The following is a 24688-nucleotide window of genomic DNA, read 5'->3' on the forward strand; positions in this document are numbered from 1 at the left end:
TGACACTTTCTTCGTCTCTTCCGCAAATGAGATAAATAATATTATTCGATATTTTACGGTAATGTGTTAATAATTTCACACATAAGTCGCTCCGGAGTATATGTCGCACCCCCGGCCAAACTATGAAAAAAACTGTGACTTGTAGTCCGGAAAATACGATAACTGTACCTTAATATTTTAAACAAGTAGAAGGTCAATCAACCTGTTGAAGCGGGTCGTTTGATTCTCGAAGGTTAGTTAGACCTCTAAACGAATAGCGATGTTGGAGATTGTTTCCACTCTAGGAACCCACCTTAGGCCCTCGCTGTGGTTTCTTATGTTAAATGGTAAATGGTAAATGGGTTGCACTTGTTACGCCTGTTCGGCATAGTGATGCCGTGTTCGATTGCCTCGATGATGCGTCAAACGAAGAACACAACAAAGGTAGGATCTAACAAATTTATTAACAAAAAGTGAGCTCCGAACAAAAACACTGGAGCTAAGAAAAGGCAAACAAAAGACGCTAGCATGAAAGCTAGGATAAACAAATAGTAAACTAAACTGGCACATAGGCACACAAAGGGGAAAAACTAAACATTTAGCATGAGAGCTAAGAATGAATAAAATTGCGCAGCGTGAGAGATCGCGAGAATGATACAGATATTGCATGGAAGCAAAAGTGCAAAGCAGACGTACCGTTGTGTAAGAACAAATTTGGATCCCAGACTGAACAACAAAAGATGCAGGCTTATATAAGGTAGGTGATTAGTGAGGACAGGTGTGCAGGGCCGTGAGTAACAGGTGAAACTGATAAGCTACCATGGTGACCGACTAAACAGGAAATAATAGGATCAGATGGAGAGTGAAAATAAAAATGGAACAACAAACAATAATATGTGGAGGATCCAAAAAGCGGATCTCAACAGCACTTGTATAGCGTTTTTCTACCCCTTTTTAAGGAGCCCAAAGTGCTTTGACAGTATTTCCACATTCACCCGTTCACACACACATTCACACACTGATGGCGGGAGCTGCCATGCAAGGCGCTCCCCAGGACCCATCAGGAGCAAGGGTGAAGTGTCTTGCTCAAGGACACAACGGACGTGACTAGGATGGTAGAAGGTGGGGATTGAACCAGCAACCCTCAGATTGCTGGCACAGCCACTATACCAACTTCGCCACGCCGTCCCTTAAGAAAAGAAACAGCAAAAAACGTCAGATAATGTCGCCTGACCGCGCTTGGATTTGTCAGACCACACTGAGATGAAGAGGAGGCAGCAGCTCAGAGAAGAGGAAGCAGAGTTGGGTTATATTTAGTGACATTGGGAGACAAACTAAGAGGAGTCCGACCGAGTGGGAGGGAGGGAAGGCGAAGAAAGGCGAGGCAAATAGAGACTAGGGCTGGAGGTGTCAGGGTGCAGGGGGGCTGGGGATCGGAAGAGGAAATGTCACGGTTCGGGTTCAGTGGAGTGCTAAATCAAGAGCATCAGCGTGTCAGGGCGTTTAAGGAGGAACTGGAGAGGAACTAAGAAAAGCTATATGATCAGTGATGGGCCCAGCGAGCACGCTGTCCTCGCACAAATTTACAACCAATGCGCACACGCAGCCCTGTGCCGCTCGTCTCGAGATGTGCTTGCAGATTGTTATTTTGTCAGCTCAGCATTGTGTGTGTGTGTGTGTGTGTGTGTGTGTGTGTGTGTGTGTGTGTGTGTGTGTGTGCGTGTGTGTGTTCTGGCAATGCTGACTTAATGGGGACATCGCTCTGTTTACACAGTCACCTTTAGGGGATTTCTGACGGTATGGGGACCTCTGACGGTATGAGGACCTCTGACGGTATGGGGCCAAAACAACAGGGAAACCTTTTTAAATGATAGTCAGATCCATTATGAAGATGCCTAAGTGATTTTTAACTCTAACCCTAACACGTGCACATTTTTTTTTTTTTTTTAATGAATTATGCAAAATGATTTAAATTTGGTCCCCATGAACCATATGAACTCTTTTTCCCCAGGGTCCCCAGTAATAATGATCAGCACATTACATCATCAATCCAAAAATTAAAATTTAACATTTTACCAAATTATTTTTGTGCCTCCACAACCTGTAGAAAGGGTGGTCCTCACAAGTCATGATCAAAAACTTGGTCCCCATTCCAAATGATAACCAGTATGTGTGTGTGTGTGTGTGTGTGTGTGTGTGTGTGTGTGTGTGTGTGTGTGTGTGCCTGTGTGTGTGTGTGTGTGGCCTCACCGGAGAGGTGGGGTTGTTTTATTTGACACGCTACAACCAGCTAGCATGTTAAAATGCAGACCTGCAGGAAGGATAGAGCAGAGTGGGAATGGAGCGGAAAGATATTCTAGCAGGAGGGAACAATAGGGAAGGAAAAAAACAAATAAAATAGGAGACGTGCTCTCGATAATCCATCAATGCATTAATTTTCTTTGCTTTTGATCCTCCACAGCAGGGGTGGCAAACCTACGGCCTGTGAACAGGTTTTATCCGGCCCGTGGGATGAGTTTGCTAAGTATAAAAATAAGCCGAAATTTTTGAATGAAAGAAACTGCTGTTCTAAATGTGTCCACTAGATGTCGCAATAGCAAATCTGTGTACTACTCAGTGGCCTTGTGGTTAGCGTGTCTGCACTGAGATCGGTAGGTCGTTAGATCGAACCCCTGCTGAGTCATAACAAAGACTATAAAAATGGGAGCCATTACCTCCCTCCTAGGCACTCAGCATCAAGGGTTGGAATTGGGGGTTAAATCACCAAAATGATTCCTGAGCGCGGCCACTGCTGCTGCTCACTGCTCCTCTCACCTCCCAGGGGGTGGAACAAGTGAATGGGTCAAACGCAGAGAGTAATTTCACCACATCTAGTGTGTGTGTGTGAGTCTATCAGTGGTACTTAAACTTTGTATCTTTGTAGATGATGCTACATATGTAAAAGAATAAAAATAAAGCAAATGATGTCGAAGAAAATGAACAAACTACATATCTAACCAGCGATGAGGTGGCGACTTCAATCAATCAATCAATCAATCAATCAATCAATCAATCAATCAATCAATCAATCAATGTTTATTTATACAGCCCTAAATCACAAGTGTCTCAAAGGGCGACACAAGCCATAACGACATCCGCTGTACAGAGCCCACATAAGGGGTAGGAAAAACTCACCCCAGTGGGACGTCGGTGACAATGACTATGAGAAACCTTGGAGAGGACCACATATGTAGGCAAGCCCCCCCCCCCCCCCCCCCCCAGAGAGTTGTCCAGGGTGTAACCCGCCTTCTGCCCGATTGTAGCGGAGATAGGCTCCAGCGCCCCTCGCTGCACCACAGGGAATAAGCGGTAGAAAAATGGATGGATTGTTGCAATCCGCTACTCGGATCTTTACATATTCTTGTTTATTGTTCTTTTTCTGTATCACATTTTGTAGTTCGGCCTTCTTAGTTCCTGTTTAGTCTGTCACCATGGTTATATATTGTTTTCACCTGCTACTCACGGTCCCTGCACACCTGTTTTTCTAATCACCTCTCTTATTTAAACTTGCCCATTTTTTGTTGTTCATTCTGGGATCCTAATTTGCCTTCGAGCAACAGTGATGACTGACTTCTACTCGTATGTATATTTTCGCTAGCTTTCACACTACGCCTTTGTTGTTTTATTCTAGCTCTCACGCTAATGATTTGTTTTCCCTTGTGTGTGCCTTCGTGCCAAGTCCAGTTTGTCTGTTTGTTATTCCTAGCTTCTATGCTAGCACCCTTGGTTTGTTTTTCTGCTTAGCTCCAGTGTTTTTGTTCCTTAGCTCCTTTTGTTAGTTAAATAAATGTCATTATATCTTACCTTTGTTGTGTTCATGCCTACACATCCTCGGGGGAATGAATCCGGCAACAATATGCCACACAGACGTTACATGGATGGATGGATGGTTTATCTTGATGGATTGAAAATTAACACCAATGAGTAGACTGATGAACATTATCACATAATTTATTTAGAAAGGACAAATAAGGATATAATACTGTTAACCACAACATGTAAGTGTAAAAGAAAACCGACAACATTATGATTTGTACATTTTCAGAATGTGCTTGTTCTATTTGTAAACAAAGAAAACAATCTGAGGTTGTCTTTATTTTCAAGTTATCGTGCCGTGAGTTTACCGGTCCGGCCCACTAGGGAGTAGATTTTTCTCCGTGTGGCCCCTGAGCTAAAATGAGTTTGACACCCCTGCTTAAAAGGATTGCAGGTGAGCTGGAGCCTAGCCCAGCTGACTTTGGGTAAAAGGCTACAACTAACGACTAGGTTGATAGTCTACTAACCATTAACTATCTTAACGATTAGCCAACTAATTATCGATTATATTACCGATTAGCTGATCAGATTCACTGGCTTTATTTTAGCTTAGATATTTTTAGGCATGTGCCGACTCGCAGAGCCAACATTTCAACATCAATGGCATTAATAGAAATAACGGAATAGACTACCAACCAATTACCAAAAATTGGGCTGACGCAATGTTTATGGGCCTGAAAAACATTTGACACAATTAATCCTAATATCTTAATTAACAAGTTAGAATAGTACGGAATCAGAGGGTTGGTCTTGAACTGGGTAAGAGGCTACTTAAACAACAGAAAGCAATACGAGAAAATACACGCGTGAAAAATACGCGTTTACAAAACTGAATATAGCTTGTGGTGTATCACAGGGATCAATATAGGGACTAGATTTGAACGGTGTACCGGTATTAGTATAATACTGCAATACTAATGAATCATATTCGGCACTACACCACCTCTGAAAACTACCGGTACGCCAAAAAATGTATATTATGTTTATCCATCCATTTTCTACAGCTTAATTCCTTCAGGGTCGCGGGGGATTCTGGAGCCTACCTCAGCTATAATCGGATGGAAGGCGGCGTACACCCTGGACAAGTCGCCACCTCATCTTAGTATAAACTCAGGAAATATGTCCTTGGACACATGAGGACTTTGGATAAGACCAATGTATGATCCTGTTACTACTTGGTATCGGATTGATACCCAAATTTGTGATATCATCCAAAATTAATGTAAAGTATCAAACAACAGAAGAATAACTGAATGTTACATTTTAACAGAAGTGTAGATAGAACATGTTGAAAGAGAAAGTGAGCAGATATTAATAGTAAATGAACAAGTAGATGAATAATGAATTTTCTACCACTTGTCCTTAACATTGTTGACAAGTTAATAGAATGGGGAATGACACAATATGTTACCGTCAGCAGACTAAATTAGGAGTCTTTGTTAGTTTACTTACTAATAAAAGACAGGTTGTCTTGTATGTTCACTATTTTATTTAAGGACAAACTTGCAATAAGGAACATATGGTTAATGTACTGTAAGATTTTTTGTTAAAATAAAGCCAATAATTCAATTTGCTGTGGTCCCCTAATTTAGAAAAGTACCAAATAGTATCGAAATATTGGTATCAGGACAACACTAATAGGGACCAAAATTGTTCAATATTTATATGAGTTACAAAGCACTTAGTATTATTTGCAGATTACCCGTGTTTTGTTCAGGAGAGAACACACAAAAGATTATAGCAATAATAACAGAAGAAATGAACACATTAAAAAGATGGTTTGACAAAACAGACTACATTTGAATCTCAGTAAAACTAAAATAATGCTATTTGGTAACAGTAGAAGGGAAAGTCAAACACAAATATAAATAGATGGAGTAGAAATTAAAAGGGTAAAAGAAAACATTTTTGGGTGTAATAATAGATGATAAAATAAATTGGAAATCTCATGTAAAAAATGTACAAGATAAAGTAGCAAGAAACATGTCAAGAATGAATAAAGCAAAATATGTTCTAGACCAAAACTCACTTCATATTCTCTAAAGCTCACTCGTGTTACCATATCTGGGTTATTGTGTAGAAATATGGGGAAACAACTACAAAAGTACACTTAAACTTGCAATCATGCAGTGACCAAATATGCCTGATTAACACTCCACACAAGTTAATCACATCAACAAAACTCACCTTTGTGCATTCACGCACAGCAATAAAAGTTGGGTGGACAAAATGAGACAAAAAATGAGTGGCATTGGAATTTTTACTGTATTCCTTTGGTAGGCGCCGGAGTGAGAAGAGGTTTTAGAATAATTAGCGCATGCTTACTTTTATCGCATGCTTTTGGTAAGCGCAGGAGTGAGAAGAGGTTTTGAATTAATTAGCGCCCCGGCGGCAATTCAAGGAAATACGGTATACAAAGTTTAGCTGGCAGACATTGGCTAAAATTATAGTAAAATCTATTTTTCACACAACTTTGTATCTCTGTTTTTAGCTGGCTAGCAAACAAGGAGAGAACACATTCTAGAGATGTCCATCATGCCTCCGCAATAAAAGTTCCTGACATACTGCTGTGAAAAACAAGGTAAGCCTTGCAAATTGAGAAAGCTGTTTGTGTTTCGTTTCCATTGCCAATGTCTTTGAAATGGCTGCAGCCGTTATTCCCTTCCGGTTGCTCGGCGATGACACATTTTTGTTACCGCACGGAAAAAACACACATTATCAAGAAAATAATTTATCAGTTGTTGCGCTTGTAACGCGAAAACAAGACAACTTGAAGTACAATTTATTGCCAAAAGTATTTGGCCACCCATTCAAATGATGGGAATCAGGTGCACTTAGGCATGGAGACTGTTTCTACAAACATTGAGTTTGAGTTTGAGTTTATTTCGAACATGCAAGCATACATTTGTGAAAGAATGGGCCGCTCTCAATGATTTCCAGCGTGAAACTAACATAGGATGCCACCTGTGAAATTTCCTCGCTCCTAAATATTCCAAAGTCAGTTTATTATAAGAAAAGTGAAGAGTTTGAGAACAACAGCAAGTCAGTCACCAAGTGGTAGGCCACGTAAACTGACAGAGAGGGGTCAGCGGATGCTGAAGCGCATAGTGCAAAGACTTTCTGTACAGTCAGTTGCTACAGAACTCCAAATTTCATGTGACCTTCCAATTAGCCCACGTACAGTACGCAGAGAGCTCCATGGTTTTCATGGCCGAACAGCTGCATCCAAGCCATACATCACCAAGTCCAATGCAAAGCGTGGGATGCAGTGGTGTAAAGCAGGTCGCTAGTGGACTCTAGAGCACCGGGGATGCATTCTCTGGACTGATGAATCACGCTTTTCCATCCGGCAAACTGATGGACGAGTCTAGGTTTCGAGGTTGCCAGGAGAACGGTACATTTCGGATTGCATTTTGAGTGTGAAATTTGGTGGAGGAGGAATTATGGTGCGGGGTTGTTTTTCAGCAGTTAAGCTTGGCCCCTTAGTTCCAGTGAAAAAAACTTTGAATGCTCCAGGATTCCAAAACATATTGGACAATTCCATTGGCACCCCCAGGTTCATGTGTGAGTAAAGGCAGGAGGCCAAATACTGACTGCTTACATAAAAGAGACTCAAAATGGCGGTAACAACAAACCCCCACCTTTGGGTGAATCCCCTGACGGTCACTTAAAGGGGCTGCACCGAATTACTCACTCTTAACTGCGTACTCTATATGAATGCTAAACAAGAACAACATTGTTATGTGCGCAATAGAACAATGAGAGTGAATAATGGCGAAAAAGTCAAGTAAACAGGTGTGGTGAATTATGTCCTTAAAGCAACAGTGACAAGTTTTTCTTATTTCATATATTTTAACCTGGCTCTAATGACTATGAGGCATCAGGTCAAAAGTGCCAGTTTTGAAAATCTGAGGGGTAACATTTTGAATTTTCAGAGAGGAAAGAAGCGAGACAGGACGCTTCTGGGACAAAAATCCAATCCGACGTAACATTGAAGCCTATTCAGGACTAGATTTTCCAAATTCCGAAGCTTTTCCCCCTTACTCTGGTTTAGTATCACAAGCTTGGATTGAGTTCACACTTGGTTTTTGCATCAGCCTTTGATAGTAGAATAATACAGCTAATATAGACATTTACATCATGTGCAGTCATCATTATAACACTTATAAAATACTTTTAAAGTAATTTTGATAGTAGGCTAACATAGACACATACGTCATGTGTTGCCTTCATTATAACACTTATATAAGACTTTTAAAGTTATTTTGATAGTATGCTAATATAGCTAATATAGACACGTATATCATGTGTTGCCTTCATAATAACACTTATATAAGACTTTTAAAGTCATTTTGATAGTAGGCTAATATAGACACCAACATTGTGTATTGTCTTCATTATAACACTTATATAAGACTTTTAAAGTCATTTTGATAGTAGGCTAATAAAGACACTAACATTGTGTGTTGTCTTCATTATAACACTTATAAAATACTTTTAAAGTCATTTTGATAGTAGGCTAATATAGACACTAACATTGTGTGTTGTCTTCATTATAACACTTATAAAAGACTTTTAAAGTCATTTTGATAGTAGGCTAATATAGACACTAACATTGTGTGTTGTCTTCATTATAACACTTATAAAATAATTTTAAAGTCATTTTGACAGTAGGCTGATATAACTAATATAGACATTTACATCATATGTTGCCATCATTATAACACTTTTAAAAGTCTTTTAATTTTTGCGGCACCAAACCGATTCCATTTTTGTGTTTGTGGTCCAATATGGCTCCTTTAACATTTTGGTTTGTCGACCCCTGACCTAAAGTTTAGCACATTTGGCTAGTGCAGTGCTTCTCAACCTTTTTTCAGTGATGTACCCCCGTGAAAATGTTTTTAATTCATGTACCTCCGAATCAGAGCAAAGCATTTTTAGTTAGAAAAAAAGAGATAAAGAAGTAAAATACAGCACTATGTCATCAGTTTCTGATTTATTAAATTGTATAACAGTGCAAATTATTGCTAATTTGTAGTGGTCTTTCTTGAACTATTTGGAAAAGAAGATATACAAATAACCAAAAACTTGTTGAAAAATAAACAAGTGGTTCAATTATAAATACAGATTTCTACACATAGAAGTAATCATCAACTTAAAGGGCCCTCTTTGGGGATTGTAATAGAGATCCATCTGGATTCGTGAACACTGAATATGTTTGTTGTATTATTTTTTTGACATTTTATGAACTTACATTTATATTTACATACAATATTCAAAAAATTTACAATAATGGATTTTTAAATTGCTGCTATTTTTTAGAATATTAAAAAAAAAAATCTCACGTACCCCTTGGCATACCTTCAAGTACCCCCAGAGGTACGCATACCCCCATTTGAGAACTACCGGGCTAGTGTGACTGCTTTGATCTGGGCTGACCGTACCGTGATCAGGTTCAGAATGGAACCCGTCACCTTTTATATTAGAAATGATAGAAAAACTTAAAATATATCACAAAGTCAAAACTCATTGTTTGGTATAATTTGGTATTTTCATTTTGAGCCGGCATTACCTAAAGTTTGGCAATTGGCCAAGGGGCACGCTCTGATTCATGCTGATTTGTGCTGTTATTAGGCCCCATTCAGCAATAAGTTCCTAAATGTTCCTCTTATCTTTCTTCATAAGTGATTTCCTAAGAGGAATCCATTTAAATTCATGACGTGTCCTTAAACGACGAAATTGTTCCCACCTGCTGTTCTTGAGTTTCTGAATGCCAAATAGTTAGCGCTTGCGTGTCTATCATAATTTGCATACAAACAATCCCTTATTTCCCCAATATGCACATGTAAACATCCTTAATTCCGTAATTTGCATAGGTTAACGCCCTTAATTCCCCATATAGAGGCACAGTTCTGGCGGAAAAGCTGAACATCAAACACGGAAAAAACACAAACAGATTACAGAAGAGAAATTCGTATTGTCCCGTGGGTGAAATACATAATGTCAAAACGTAAGTTTAAGAAAGGAGGGACAGCTCTCGGTAGCTTAAAGCGTTCAAATAAATATTTGTCACTTCGTACATGGTCGTGAAATATGTGCTCCCTCCCCAGGGCACGATCTGCGACATCTTGCCACCTTGCAGTGTGTGTGCACGTGTATGTGTGTGTGTGTGTGTGTGTTTGTGTGTGTGTGTGTTTGTGTGTGTGCGCGCCTGCACGCACACTATGTTTTGAAATGTCTATATATTGCTCATTTTGCTATATGTCTGTCTGTCTTCTCTATCTCGCTCTCCATCTATCTATCTATCTATCTATCTATCTATCTATGATATTAATTTAACAATAGACAATAGAAGTCAGGGAACTTGTCACACTTTAGGACAAACAGGCCACCCTAAGAGTGCTCTGGAGCACTCGTCGATTTTGTTTTTACCTACGAACAAATCCCAGCTAAGAAAACATTGGTGAATACAAAAATCTCCTTAAAAACTTCATAAGTGGACCTAAGAACACAATTTGTTCTTAAGAACGGTTGCTGAATTGGGCCCATTGTTCCTCAACATGTTCTTAATGGTAACCGCCACCTATCATAATGTAAATGATAGAAAGACTCAAAATGTTCCACAAAATCAAAACCCATGGCCCCCCACCTACGTTAGTGTGATCCATGAAGATAAGGTAACTTGTATTGTATGCATGTTCGATCCTTCTCAACAAAAAAGGAGAAATATAACCTTTAGAGAAAAATATAATTTAAAATATTTGTATGCACGTACAACACTAAAGACCTTTAGCACAAAACTGCTATGATATGATAAGGGGTAGGATTAGATAAGCTCTGCTTCTACCTACTCCTTTTCGGACATGCTGTATTGAAACAACTGGAAATATGTGATGCATTACATTGTAATTGTATTGTATGCATGATAAACTGAACTGAACTGAACTGAACTGAACTGAATCAATTCATGTAACTGTTCCTAACGGAAGTTATAAATAAAATCCCCTTATACATTGTGAATAGGTTGGTGAAAAATGGTGCCTACTAATCCTGACCTCAAAGTTTTTTGATGGGCATAAAAGGTCAGAGTTTTTTAAGTTCAGCTGCCAAAGTTGGAGGCAACTATCCAAACTGTCTTGGAAGTAAGATTAATTGTCAACTAAGGGGTCGAGCACAAAATTGGTTAATTAATAGAACAGAATCTAAAGACCTTTGTGGTTGATGACAATAAGCACCTTTGTGGACGTTGTTAAATCCAGAGAATGTTTGCAACTGGATGGGAACATAGCGGAACATTAACAGCTCAAAAGCCAAATCTTTCCCTCAGGCCTTTGACGGAGTGAAAAACTGAACTGTAAGGAGAGTGATAATTGGCCCACTCCGGGTGAATGCTAATGACGCCATGTGTCTGCTGCGTGTGTCTGCATGGGTAAATGTTTGTGAGCAACATCGCTTTGAACATACGGGCGGGTAACATTATTAGATTTTGTTTGCAGCCGAGGAGTTCAAATAGCATTTTAATTTGGAGTCCTGCAAATAATGGATATCTGGAAGGCATGATTTCAATTTGGCGGGAGAGGTACACTGGCGGCTTTTGTGGGATCTGCACACGCTGGTTGTTTATCTTTGAATTAGTTCTACTTCTACGTCAACTTATGATTGACAAAATAGCCAAAGAAAATAAAACTCCAGGAAGTCCGGACGGGTTCCAACTTTTTCAGAGTGTGTGCCAGAAGGGATTTGTACCGTCTGTGCTTTGTAGACCAACATCCTGTGTTTGATAAGAAATCCCCCTTAAGTAGGCCAATAGATTGTGACAAGCATACTTTGACAGAAATGAGTAAATGTTTGTGTGCAGAATAACCAAATCCATCATTGTTTGCTTTTTACAGACTGCAGATTAATTGATCCGAGTTCTTTTTGTCTTTCTTTCTTGCTATAACCGCTCAGACGCTACAATCCACAGGCTTAAGTCCTCGACCGGTCTTAATTAGACAACGTCTAGGCCTGCAGCCACTGCAATACACACACCTATTGACATCCAATACACAAATGCAACCAACCTATATTAACATCGATAATAATGCGAGGTGTTATTTTAAATTAATGTTTTTTGATTAACGTGGACCCCGACTTTAACAAGTTTAAAAACTTATTCGGGTGTTACCATTTAGTGGACAATTGTACGGAATATATACTGAACTGTGCAATCTATTTATAAAAGTTTCAATCAATCAATCAATCCATTGTTTAGGTAGTCAGCTCTTGTAGCTTAATATGGTGGCCAGACAATTAGAAACAGAGCTCAGAACCATGCAAGGCACTTCCACACAATTGCAAACTACAACCACAACAACACATTTATTGTTAAATTGACGTATTTTTCTTAATACAATGAGCTCCGCGTTGGCTTTCATTTACCGCAGCTTGTGCAGGTGTACTTAATGTTGTTGTGAACTAAGGCAGAGGTCGGCAACCCAAAACGTTGAAAGAGCCATATTGGACAAAAAATACAAAAAACAAATTTGTCTGGAGCCGCAAAAAATGAAGAGCCGTATATTAGTCCCATTATGAAGGCAACACACGCGGTAAGTTTCTATATTAGACTACTATCAAAATGACTATGTGTCACAGGCTGAAGCAAATCATAATTGACAGAAATGTTGACATTTAATATTTATTCTACACATTCTTACAACATTAGTAAACCAGAGGCTACTCAGCAGGTGAGATAACTCCTGGAACTAACTGGCTTTTAATGGCTAAAAGGTATATATGTGTGTGTGTCCAAGTTAAAGGAAATTACAGGCTGTTTTAATAGATTTATTACAATCTTTGGCAAGCTAAATAATGTTTGCTGTGGTCTGGAACAACATGGTACACAAACAACTATCTGAAATGCAGCCAATATTACAAACCCTGTTTCCATATGAGTTGGGAAATTGTGTTAGATGTGAATATAAAAGGAATATAATTATTTGCAAGTCATTTTCAACCCATATTCAGTTGAATATGCTACAAAGACAACATATTTGATGCTCAAACTGATAAACATTTTTTTTTTTGCAAATAATCATTACCTTTAGAATTTGATGCCAGCAACACGTGACAAAGAAGTTAGGAAAGGTGGCAATAAATACTGATGAAGTTGAGGAATTCTCATCAAACACTTATTTGGAACATCCCACAGGTGTGCAGGCTAATTGGAAACAGGTGGGTGCCATGATTGGGTATAAAAACAGCTTCCTAAAAAATGCTCACTCTTTCACAAGAATGGATGGGGCGAGGTACACCCCTTTGTCCACAACTGCGTGAGCAAATAGTCAAACAGTTTAAGAACAACGTTTCTCAAAGTTCTATTGCAAGACATTTTGAAATTTCCACATCTACGGTCCATAATATCATCAAAAGTTTCAGAGAATCTGGAGAAATCACTCCATGTAAGCGGAATGGCCGGAAACCAACATTGAATGACCGTGACCTTCGATCCCTCAGACGGCACTGTATCAAAAACCGAGATCAATCTCTAAAGGATGTCACCACATGGGCTCAGGAACACTTCAGAAAATCAGTCACTAAATATAGTTTGTCGCTACATCTGTAAATGCAAGTTAAATCTCTACTATGCAAAGCGAAAGACATTTATCAACAACATCCAGAAATGCCGCCGGCTTCTCTGGGCCCGAGATCATCTAAGATGGATTGATGAAAAGTGGAAAAGTGTTCTGTGGTCTGACGAGTCCACATTTCAAATTGTTTTTGGAAATATTCGGCATCGTGTCATCCGGACAAAAGGGGAAGCGAACCATCCAGACTGTTATCGACGCAAAGTTCAAAAGCCAGCATCTGTGATGGTATGGGGGTGCATTAGTGCCCAAGGCATGGGTAACCTAAACCTCTGTGAAGGCACCATTAATGCTGAAATGTACATACAGCTTTTGGAAAAAGATATTCTGCCATCCAAGCGCCGTCTTTTTCATGGACGCCCCTGCTTATTTCAGCAAGACAATGCCAAGATATTCAGCACGTGTTACAACAGCTTGGCTTCGTAAAAAAAGAGTGCGGGTATTTTCCTAGCCCGCCTGCAGTCCAGACCTGTGTCCCATCGAAACTATGTGGCGCATTATGAAGCGTAAAATACGACAGCGGAGACCCCGGACTGTTGAACGACTGAAGCTCTACATAAAAAAAGAACGGAAAAGAATTCCACTTTCAAAGCTTCAACAATTAGTTTCCTCAGTTCCCAAAAGTTTATTGAGTGTTGTTTAAAGAAAAGGTGATGTAACACAGTGGTGAACATGCCCTTTACCAACTACTCTGGCACGTGTTGCAGCCATGAAATTCTAAGTTAATTATTATTTGCAAAAAATAAGGAAAGGTTATGAGTTTGAAAATCAAATATATTGTCTTTGTAATGCATTCAACTGATTATGGGTTGAAAAGGATTTGCAAATCATTGTATTCCGTTTATACTTATATCTAACACAATTTCCCAACTCATATGCAAACGGGGTTTGTAAAAACAGATAATGTGTCATGAGATATCCATCCATCCATTTTATAAAAGTAAAGGATACTAAATGAGCTCAAATATACCTACAAATGAGGCATAAAGATGCAATATGTACATACAGCTAGCCTAAATAGCACGTTAGCATTGATTAGCTTGCAGACATGACCAAATATGCCTGATCAGCACTCCAACAAGTCAACAACATCAACAAAGGGCACCTTTGTGCATTTGCGCACAGCATAAAACGTTCGGTGGACAAAATGAGACAACATACAAGATGCATATTTATTTGTTTAAAAAATATCAGTAAACTGAATTGATTTAATTTAAGTTAATTTAATAGTATGGATTACAAGTGTCAAACTCAAGCCCTTGGGGCCAGATTTGGTCCACCCAACCATTTTAAAATAGCCCACCAAACCCTCGAAATAATATCTGTAAACTTTAGCTCTTCTGACTAAATGTTTTAGTTTTTACATTTTTCCAACAGATACAGTATACATGTCCTGCATGCAATTACATCTTTTAAACTTCAAAATTATCTAATAATGTAACAAATGTGATACTATTGTATGTTCCAAATATGTTTTTTTTGTTAAAAATTAAAACAAATATTTTTAAATAGCTGCTTGACTCATGTTATGATAAATACATAAATGATAAATGGGTTGTACTTGTATAGCGCTTTTCTACCTTCAAGGTACTCAAAACGCTTTGATACTACTTTCACATTCACCCATTCACACACACATTCACACACTGATGGAGGGAGCTGCCATGCAAGGCGCTAACCAGCACCCATCAGGAGCAAGGGTGAAGTGTCTTGCTCTGGACACAAAGGACGTGACGAAGTTGGTACTAGGTGGTGATTGAACCAGGGACCCTAGGGTTGCGCACGGCCACTCTCCCACTTGTTGATAACATGTTATCCATTAAATTGTACAAATTGTGCAATTGTAAGAATAACAAATAAAAAAAATGTAGCTCAATCGCCAGAATTTTACAGTAAAAAAAAAAAAAACGTGGCACCGTTTTTCCATTTACAGTAATATGCTGTAAAAAAAACACACTGTACATTCCACAGTAAAATTTTGGTAACAAAGCTGCCAGTTTTTACCGTAAATATATTGCATCGTTTTTTTTTAACTTACTGTTATAAATACACTGTAAAAACAACAACTGCAGATTTTACTTTACAAAAACACATAAAAAAAACAGTTTTTTCATTTACAGTACAATTTTTGGAAATTGAGCTGTTAGTTTATTTACCTACAAATCCACAGATATTTTCTTTTACAGTGTATGTAAAAAAAAAAATCCCCAAATGCATTGGCAATGGTGTAATAATATGGTAATGCAATTTTTTGTCGAATTATATTCATAAAGTATATTACTTACTGCTACAAATGGCGCTCTGACATGCCATAACTGCTCTAATTGAAAGATTTTACTGACCAATTCTGTGATTCCGTCCGCGGTTACATGACGGCGTAAATCAGGTGTCACCAACCTTTTTGAAACCAAGAGCTACTTCTTGGGTACTGATTAATGCGAAGGGCTACCAGTTTGATACAAACTTAAATAAATTGCCAGAAATAGCCAATTTGCTCAATTTACCTATAATAAAAAAATCTATATATATATATATATATATAAAAAAAAAAGGGTATTTCTGTCCGTCATTCCGTCGTACATTTTATTTCCTTTTGTGGAACGTTTTTTTGTAGAGAATAAATGATGAAAAAACACTTAATTGAATGGTTTAAAAGAGGTGAAAACACTAAAAAAAATTTAATTAAAAAAAATTTTGAAACATAGTTTATCTTCAATTTCGACTCTTTAAAATTCAAAATTCAACCAAAAAAAATGAAGAGAAAAAGTAGCTAATTCGAATCTTTTTGAAAAAATTAAGAAAATAATTTATGGAACATCATTAGTAATTTTTTTCTGATTAAGATTAATTTTAGAATTTTGATGACTTGTTTTAAATAGGTTAAAACCCAATCTGCACTTTGTTAGAATATATAACAAATTGGACCAAGCTATATTTCTAACAAAGACAAATCATTATTTCTTTTAGATTTTCCAGAACAAAAATTTTAAAAGAAATTCAGAAGACTTTGAAATGAGATTTAAATTTGATTCTACAAATTTTGTAGATTTGCCAGAATATTTTTTTAAAACTTTAATCATAATAAGTTTGAAGAAATATTTCACAAATATTATTCGTCGAAAAAACAGAAGCTAAAATGAAGACTTAAATTAAAATGTATTTATTATTCTTTAAAATAAAAAAAATAAATTTACTTGAACATTGATTTAAATTGTCAGGAATAAAGAGGAAGGAATTTAAAAGGTAAAAAGGTATATGTGTTTAAAATTCCTAAAATCATTTTTTAAGGTTGTATTATTTCTCTAAAATTGTTTTCTGAAAGTTATAAGGAGCAAAGTAAAAAAATAAATACATTTATTTAAATAAGTGAAGACCAAGTCTTTAAAATATTGTATTTGAGTTTTGTCTCTCTTCGAATTAAAAATGTCGAGCAAAGCGAGACCAGCTTGCTAGTAAATAAATACAATTTTAAAAATAGAGGCAGCTCACTGGTAAGTGCTGCTATATGAGCTATTTTTAGAACAGGCCAGCAGGCTACTCATCTGGTCCTTACGGGCTACCTGGTGCCCGCGGGCACCGCGTTGGTGACCCCTGTCGTAAATTGTATAGCCTTACTTTTTTTGTTGAGTTTAGGGATTATTGATTAAGCATACTAGTAGTGTATCGAATAAAAAGTAGCTACAATGGTGAGATCCCAAACCTCTAGTAGACGTGATCTTTTTTTCACTCATTTGCTCTCCATTTGTTTCACCCTCGAAAGCTCAGATATTTGCATGCACGTTGCGCTGACCCTTCGATTAATTGTCCAGCCCTAGCTTCAAGAGGTTATAGGTATGTTGCAAGTTCTTCCCATGCTTCTGTGGGTTTACTCCAGGTTTTCCTCCAAGCAATCCAAGGACCTGGCACATTAAGTTCATTGGAACTGTCATTGGGTGTGAACGTGAGTGTAAAAAGTTATTTTTTTACATGTGAACATCAATGTCATATAGGTCAACGGGGGTGGGCTCCAGCTCACTTTTGACCCTAAACGGGTTTATCAGTGGAAAATTAAATAGATACCAAGTGAGTGAAAAAAGATGAAGTAACTAACTGACCCTTAAAAGAATGACTTATAAGATATATGGTGTGTATGGGGGAGTACGCATGACAACAAACTAGGGCAGCGTGTAGTTATTAACTACTATGATCGTATTGTATAAATTCTCATGAGCAGTAATACTGTGCAGTGCAGCTATTCTAAAACTGTGGGTGCTCCATCTAGTGTGGTGGTGTCCAAACTGCGTCCATGGGGCTAAGTGCAACCCGCCAGCGTGTTCAATTTGGCCCGCTAGACATCAGGAGTCTAATATGTCTAATGGGAATCGGGCTGGCCAGGTGTTCAATTTCATTTAAAATGTCTGTCAATAAGAGGGTGGCATCATTGTTGTCATCATGCGGACCAGCAGATTTATTCAGGTCAATGCCCATTAATTGTTATTTAAATTGGAAGCTGTAGAGATTCACCTATATGACCAATCCAAACAACTTTCCCTAGTCATGGTGCAAAAAAATGCAACCAATACAAAAAGTGAACACACATTGGTCTCATAACACAACCTGCTCACTGAACTTAATGCATATTATAAAAAAGCGACCAAAAGCATAAAAAAATATAAATTACACCCCATTGATTCTATTATAATGCATGATGGGGAAAAATACAAAACATTCTCCACACTTATTCATGTTTGGCGCATTTTGGCTACTTAAAATTTCTGATTGATTACAAAATATTAAGGAGGTTGTCACGCTGGTAAACAAGGTAGGAGTCGAACTTTCAAGTAGAATAGAATAGAATAGAAAGTACTTTATTGATCCCAGGGGGAAATTCAGCACCACAGTTCGCTCACAATAGACAAGAATACCCTTAATATTAGCTATATATCCATTATGCGCACGTATATGTATAGGCTATATACATATACAGTATAAATATATATATATATATGTAATACAATTACAATGTAATGCATCGCATATTTCAAGATGTCTCATTACAGCATGTCCAAAAAGGAGCAGGAGGAAGCATGGGTTCTAATCCGACCCCTTTTCATATCATAGCAGTTTTATCCCATTGTTTTGTTCTCTTTTTGTACAGTGAATAAATTAATAATAAATAAATAAATATTAAACACATACATAATCATTATCTCTCTCTCTCTCTTATTTTATAGGTTCATGATTTGTATGACGATTGTTCTATTTTGTACTTTAAAACTTGTAGTTTGAACAGTTTCTTAAAAAGAATCACATTGGGTACTTTGTTAGATTTTTTTGGGTGATTTAATTTAATTCCACATACTGATATGCTAAGGGTCTTATGTGTTGTAGGTGCATACAAATATTTTAAATCAGATTTTCCTCTGAGGTTATATTTCTCTTCTTTTGTTGTACATTTTTGGGTATAGGTTATAGTTTGACTTGTACATCATTTTAGCTGTTTTCAAAAGCACTAAGTCGTTGAATTTCAATATTTTTTTTTGTACAAAAAATAAAGGGTTTGTATGATCTCTATATTCAACATTATTATTTTAATTGATCTTTTTTGTAACATTGTTAGTGTTATTCAGTTGGCCATTTTTTTTAGCCCAATGCAGCCCCCAAGTCAAAAAGATTGGACACCCCTGATTTTGTGGTACGGTAAAGAATCACTTATTTTGCGTGGCGCAGTGGAGGAGTGGCCGTGCGCAACCCGATGGTCCCTGGTTCAATCCCCACCTAGTACCAACCTCGTCACGTACGTTGTGTCCTTGAGCAAGACACTTCACCCTTGCTCCTGATGGGTTCTGGTTAGCGCCTTGTATGGCAGCTCCCTCCATCAGTGTGTGAATGTGTGTGTGTGAATGGGTAAATGTGGAAGTAGTGTCAAAGCGCTTTGAGTACCTTAAAGGTAGAAAAGCGCTATACAAGTACAACCCATTTATTTAAACATTGCAATTACAAGACTCAATGTCAGGCTTGTCCCTGACAGTTTTGGTCTATGTCTTAGTTTTTCCTCTGCATTTGTCTTTAGTTCCTGTCAGCACTCTTATTTTGGTTCTGTTTCCTGTTCGTCTCCCTGTGTCCTGTTTTCACTCAGCTGCGGCTGATTGGCATCTGGTCACACCTGATGTCAATCAGCCAGCTCCTATTTTATCTGCTTTGTTCCTCCAGTCAGTGCTGGATCATTGTATTGTCATTCGGACCTCTATTGTCATTTGTATTGTTGTTGCCTCATGTCAATCTTGTGTCTTTGCTACCTGTCGTGTCTGGCATCATTTCAGCTATTACCTGTCGTGCTACATCTTGTCCTGGTGGTTGTAGCGGTAAGCTGTTTTTGTTAGCCATTAACTATTTCCAATTTTTCTGTTTGTTATCCTCTAGCTTCCATGCTAAAGTTCCTTTTTGTTTTTCTAGCGCACAGTGCTAGCTCTCTTAGTTTGTTATTCTGCCCACGTGCGAGCTTTTTGTTTGTTCTTGTGTAGTTTTAATTAAATCAGGTTTTCATATACCATGCCTGCCTCCGTCTCTGCATCTTGGGGTTCATCAACAAATACCTGACACTCAAGCCGATATCAAAAGTTTATCAGCTTTCAAAGGAAATCTGTACAATCTGAAAACTGTAAGCCAAAACCATCTCCAAAATAAACAAGACAAATAGAATCGTTTTACTCTGTCATTTCTATCACTCAACCAAATGTTCCTCATATTCTGCGCAGAGAAAGCTGCATGTAACTATGGAATAACAAAATATTTCAGAACAATGTAATGTTGTGCGGTGTACAGGTATTAGTATATTACTGCAATACTAATGAATCATATTCGGTAAAATACCGCCTCTGAAAAATACCACTTCACTACACACCGTAGCTCACCGGTGTCAAAATGTAAACAAACACCATTGTTGGATCGACACCAAACATCCACTGTAATGATACCAAGTACAGTAGTGTATATAGTCGATACTACTATAATTACATCAATATTTTTTGGCATCACAACAAAAAAAATTCTAAAAGTATATTTTGTTTATAAACTCAGGAAATATGTCCCTGGACCCATGAGGACTTTGAATATGACCAATGTATGATCCTGTAACTACTTGGTAACGGATTGATGCCCAAATTTGTGGTATTATCCAAAACGAAGGTAAAGTATCAAATGGAAGAATAAGTGATTATTACTTTTTAACAGAAGTGTAGATAGAACATGTTAAAACAGAAAGTAAGCAGATATTAACAGTAAATGAACGGGTATATTAATAATTCATTAATTCATTTATTTTGTTGACAAAATAATAGGTAGATAAATGACACAATATGTTACTGCATACGTCAGCAGACTAATTAGGAGATTTTGTTTGTTTACTTACTAATAAAAGACAAGTTGTCTTGTATGTTCACTATTTTATTTAAGGACAAACTTGAAATAAGAAACATATGTTTAATGTACCCGAAGATTTTTTGTTAAAACGAAGCCAATAATGCAATTTTTTGTGGTCCCCTTTATTTGGAAAAGTACCGAAAAGTACCAAAATATTGGTATCGGGACAACACTAGTACAATGTTTATTTAACTTTTACATGCAATAATTTAATTTAGTTTATTATGTAAATACTGTGTTCGATTTTCCTATATTCAAACATGGTGTAAACTGTGTGTCATGTTACAGTGGCCAAAAATACGAAGTCTACTTCTGCCTTGTTTTTAATGAATATTTAGGCCTACTATGCTCCCGTGTTTTACTTTTGCTCATTATGGTGGCACTCGAAAAGCCAAGTGTTTTCTTCTGATACGGAACTTGGTGCAAAGAGTTTTGAGAAGCTGCACCGCTGTAGTAAATTATAAAATTTACAGTTTTTTTCCAATGGCTCACACTAAATTTGGAATGATCACACAGTTAACAAAAGTCTACACACAGCAAGCAGAGTCTATGCCTATTATGACAGTTTTCACAGTTTTTACAAAATATACCACACAATGCTTTACACACACCTTTCCATCTTGCACACATAATGATTGTGATGCACACATTTTCACACTTTACACACATCTTTATCTCCATATTTTTTTCAAACCTTTTTATTTGTCTCAGATTTTAATTTGTACCACATGTCATTGTTGACAACTCTGATATGTTACTTTACCTGACTGTGGCAAAAATAAATATTTGCAGTTTTCAGCATCATTGTTGAGCAATTCTTGAATAGATTACAGGATATTATTACTTTCTCTTCAGGTCCTTTACGATTACTACTACTTCAAAGTAAACAATGACAATTGTTATAGATTTGCCAATATATTTTCTCAAGGTACAGTAAGCATTCATCACATATGCTAAAAAGGTCGGGCAAAATGACCCACACGTGATTTCTTATATTAAAATACTTTTTTTTTTAAATAAATGAGTTTTGTAATTATCACTGTTCTGAGGTGGCGACTTGTCCAGGGTGTACCCCGCCTTCCGCCCGATTGTAGCTGAGATAGGCGCCAGCGCCCCCCGCGACCCCAAAAGGGAATAAGCGGTAGAAAATGGATGGATGGATGGCTAACTCACTCCAATAGTGTCTTATCATTTGAAGTCTGTGTGAGTGAGATGACAATAAAACTGTATTTTTACAAATGCTTGCTTTATTTTGATAAAATGGGCATATGTTTTGACCGAAGTGTGTCATTTTGAAAATAATCTAAGCATTAAGGAAATTGAATGTGGGGTTAGGAAACGTGTGTATCCATTCATCCATTTTCTTCCGCTTATTCCCTTCGGGGTCGCTGGAGCCTATCTCAGCTACAATCAGGCGGGGTACACCCTGGACAAGTTGCCACCTCATCGCAGGGCCAACACAGATAGACAGACAACATTCACACTCACATTCACACACTAGGGACCATTTAGTGTTGCCAATCAACCTATCCCCAGGTGCATGTCTTTGGAAGTGGGAGGAAGCCGGAGTACCCGGAGGGAACCCACGCAGTCACGGGGAGAACATGCAAACTCCACGCAGAAAGATGCCGAGCCTGGGATTGAACTCAGGACTGCCGTATAAGTCGCACCTGCCAAAAATTCTTTAAAAAAGAAGGAAAAAAACATATATAAGTCTTACTGGAGTATAAGTCGCATTTTTGGGGGGAAATTTATTCGATAAAACCCAACACCAAGAATTCACATTTGAAAGGCAATTTAAAATAAATAAAGAATAGTGAACAAAATGGTGAAGAAGTGTAGGTTATATGAGGCATAAATAACCAACTGAGAAGGTGCCTGGTATGTTAACGTAACATATTATGGTAAGAGTCATTCAAATAACTATAACATATAGAACATGCTATATATGTTTACCAAACAATCTGTCACTCCTAATTGCTAAACCTGATGAAATCTTATACGTCTAGTCTCTTACGTGAATGAGCTAAATAATAATATTTGATATTTTACGGCAATGTGTTAATAATTTCACACACCCCTGGCTAAACTATGAAAAAAACTGTGACTTATAGTCCGAAAAATACGGTACTCTGGACTTTCGTATTGTGAGGCAGACGGACTAACCACTCTTCCACCGTACTGCCCGAAAAGTGTGTATATCCTTTTGAAAAAAGAGACACAGTTAGTAAAATTGTGTGTAAGCAAATGGGAAAAAAAACGCTAAATAGCGTTAAAGGCATACCCTCACTAATGGGATTCCCTTACCCGGTGCTTCCTCCCCCTTCTGCAACTTTGTGGATACCCCCCTGTTATAAACACACACACACACTCACCCACACACACACACACATACATGCAAGGAAAGCATAGTGCTGGAATCTGCAAAGCTCTGCATCAATGGAGGCGTCCCACTCTTTTTCTTTTTTTTTTTTTCGGAGCATGTCATAAAGCTGCACAGTCCGAGAAAATAACTCGCACATCTGCTATAAAGTCAACCCTATAGTATCACAACAAACACACTTATGCACACACACGCTATAAGTCAAACGAACACAAAGCAGGCAGGCTATGAGCACATGAACCCTCCTGTGGGAACAAATATGTGCATATCCTGGGTGCACACTTGCATAAACAAATGTGACATGCACTACCTTGCTCTTCCAAAAGCAGACATAAAACACACACACACAGGGAGTAGAAGATGCTAATTGTCCAAAATGTCACTAGCACTTTGTGCGATGCTTCAACATGCTGCAGCTTATCTCTATGGTGATGCTGATGGGAGATTGTCCTACTCTCTCCCCCATATCAGGACGCCACTGAGTCACACTTACCACATCTCTCCTCCACTCTTCCTCCTCCGGTCCCCGCTGGTGTTTGCTTATTTTTTTTAACTCCCCGCCTCGGTGTCGCCGCCTCCTTCCTCCCGTCTCTCCCTGCTTCTCGGGCGCCGCGGAGTCGCTCCTCTTCACGTGGGGACCTGGGTAGCCATCCCTCGGAAAAGGTCTGAGCGCTGGCGAGTGGAAGTGAACGGACAGGAGGGGGAGCAAGACGACAAAAGTGAGCAAACAGGCAGTTATCCTCTCATGCGCTCGACCCCCTCCTCTATCGCCACAATCACCATCGCCGCCCGCCTCCCTACTCCGGTCTCGCGTCTCCCTCCATCCATCGTGACCTCCTCTCCGGTGTCGCCATGCGAGCCTTTGTATTGTGTGTGTGTTTTTTTTTTTTAAGCGGGAGGAGGCGGAGCCTCTGAGAGCGGGTCTAATTAAAAAGCAGAGTATGTTCAGCTGCAGAGGAGGGGGGGGGGGGGGGGGGGGGGAGAGCGAGGGATGTGGGGAGGTGAAGGGTGGAAATGAGGGGCAGGACGTGGTTTTAGGGGGTGGGTGCGAGTTGGGGACACCCTGGCAGGACACCAAGGTCAACTGGAGAGGAATGCAGAGACGCCATGCATAGAGGGCACGGGGAGACGAGGATGGGAACAGACAAGGGAGGATTATTTTACAGATATCTCCCAAATAACTGGGACCAGTGGCGGGGAAGCGTGGCCAGCGGTGGATATATCTTAGGGCTGGGCAATGTTCCCTCTAATTTTTCATGTGTGTGAGCAAACGGAAAAACCCCTTGAGCATTCAGTGGAGCACATGTGAGCAACATCAGACGTGCACATGGAGGCCACACCTGTAGCACACCTGTCCCAAACCTGACTATAACAAGTTAAATTTCTTATTATTCTAATCAAATGACAGCAGTCCGATGTCCATGGATGAAGTTCTGGCTGTTCA

General features: G+C 38.5%; 1 protein-coding gene across 3 annotated transcripts in view; it reads right to left on the minus strand.

Annotated features, from left to right (window-relative positions):
- The window catches only part of LOC133536245 (mucin-2-like), a 152461-nt gene extending 128352 nt beyond the window's left edge, over positions 1–24109 (minus strand). For all 3 annotated transcript variants that reach the window (XM_061876629.1, XM_061876628.1, XM_061876630.1), the window contains exon 1: positions 23738–24109. The gene's annotated coding sequence lies outside the window, so the exon portion shown is untranslated. The remainder of the gene's footprint in view (positions 1–23737) is intronic.
- Positions 24110–24688: the final 579 nt, after the last annotated feature.

Source organism: Nerophis ophidion, linkage group LG17 (genome assembly GCF_033978795.1).
Source record: "Nerophis ophidion isolate RoL-2023_Sa linkage group LG17, RoL_Noph_v1.0, whole genome shotgun sequence".
NCBI classification, from domain to species: domain Eukaryota; kingdom Metazoa; phylum Chordata; class Actinopteri; order Syngnathiformes; family Syngnathidae; genus Nerophis; species Nerophis ophidion.